Below are 2,159 nucleotides of genomic sequence, written 5' to 3'. Positions count from 1 at the left end.
ATGATGTACTTTTTTTTGCTTACTTAATATGTGCAAGTAAGCATTAATGTTAATATGTGCAAGCCTTATCTCCCAACTAAAAAATATCTAGTCCTAGTATGTAGGTGAAATAATTCAATTAGATGAATAAATAAAGGTTTCAGCTCTTTAACTACACAAACATCAAAAGATGAAAGAATTGAAGGAATATAGATGTTCAAATATAGGCAGAATGGTGAATGTTACACAGTGTGTAAAGTGGCCACTTAAACCAGCCATTGACAGGTCATAAGCCCTGTAGATGCCTAGACTTCTAAATTACCTTCTCTTAAATGTTCTTCATCTATGTTGTAATATGTTAACAAAAAATATCTGTTATTTTTAATTAATTACTTTTTTCTATTTTATCATATGTATGTGTCTTTTGATATACGAGTATATTTATGTTTTTTTAGCACAAATTTTTGACCAATCTCTTCTTTTGACCAGTCTGTTTTTTGGTTAGCTAGAAGATATTGCTTTTAGTAATAAGTCCGCTTAAGTACTTATTCTTTGTTATTGAAGTTTTAAATAAATAAAATAAAAATAAAAGTAAAAATAAAATTAATTGAAAGAATAAAATAAAAAATAAATAAAATAATTAAAATTAATCAAGTAAATTAAATAAATTAAATCAATTAAATAAATAAAATGAATTAAATACATGTAATAAATAAAATAAATAAAAAAAAAAAAAAAAATCAAATAAAGAAAATAAATAAATAAAAGTCATCGATAAGAACCATTTTGTTTTACATACAATACATATAAATGCAATATTGTTTTGTGCGAGAATTCAACCATTGTCCACCTGTACTGTAAACAGTAATTTGTAGAAGAAAAAAAATTTGAGAAATCGCCACTGAGATATTTTATTTTATTATATCGATTTTACTTTATAGACTGTCGAATATAATTCCGTTTACTTTCCATTTTAATTAAGGCCCTGGTGACACGATTGGGAACATGAAAATATATTGTTTGGAACAGAGATGGAACATCACATAGGATAATCTTGAAAATACATTTGTGGTCCATCTCTTTATTGATTAATTAATTCAGCGTACGATTTATTCTGATTCATTTATTATTTCTATTTTCTATGCACTAAAAAAATATTTTGACTAGTGACCGAATTTCGTCAGTACAACTTGCAGCCTAGTAAACATAATGCAATCCGACTTAGAAATTAATATTGTAAGCAGAATAACATTACAATTTATTAGATGTTGATTGATCGTGATATTAAGTAGACAAAAGGCTTCGGGCTCTTAGCTTGTAGCCAAATTGTACTCAATATATTGTATCTCAACCATTTTTTTGCTACACGAAGGGAAGATGATTAGTCTTACGCTTCGTGTTAGTTTAGACGATGCTAATATTCTGCAAATAAATATTGATAATCTAACTGAATGGTGCGAATTGAATTGATTGTTTTTTAATGTAAAAAATACTACCACATCCGTATTCTAATAACGTTACAACGTTATATTTATAATAATAACGTATCCCAAAATCTATGAGGCCAAGAGCTCTGGGTTGAGTTGGAATACAACATAATGGAAAGTGGAAGCACGTACATTATTAAATAATAGCAAAAATAAAAATGAAATATTATTACATAAACATACAAACATTTCGAAGGGCATCTGGACAACACGCTGAATAGTATATAAATCTATGCAATATCTCGCAACAGTCTCCTGCAATGGTCTCTTCCCTTAGACAAATTCTAGACTTGTACACTCTTTCTGAAAATGGCTTTCGTTTTGGAGAACTTAATATGTTCATCCATGACATTGAGCACTCTTGGGGCCACAAATGAGAAAAAATATTCAAAATGTAATCTTTAAATAGAGCATGTTAATAACATTAAGGACCTAGGTGTTACTTTTGATACAAAGTGTTATTTCATACACAAAACACGTAGGACTTTCGCTCAGAGAAGTTTCTGTTTTGTGACCCCAAGAGTGTTCTTTGTCATGGATGAACGTGTTAAGCTCTCTTAAACCAAAGCCGTTTTCAAGAGAAGGGTATAAGTTTGGATTTTGTCTAAGTGAAGAGATCATTTCAGGAGACTGCTGCAAGAAATTGCATAGATTTATATATAGACGGCGGCCTTCGTGGTGTAGGGGTTCCGG

This window comes from Micrasema longulum, unplaced genomic scaffold (genome assembly GCF_059751315.1).
Source record: "Micrasema longulum isolate JH-2025_06_02 unplaced genomic scaffold, ASM5975131v1 h1tg001729l, whole genome shotgun sequence".
Classification (NCBI taxonomy): Eukaryota; Metazoa; Arthropoda; class Insecta; order Trichoptera; family Brachycentridae; genus Micrasema; species Micrasema longulum.
Note: the sequence above shows the minus strand (reverse complement) of the source record.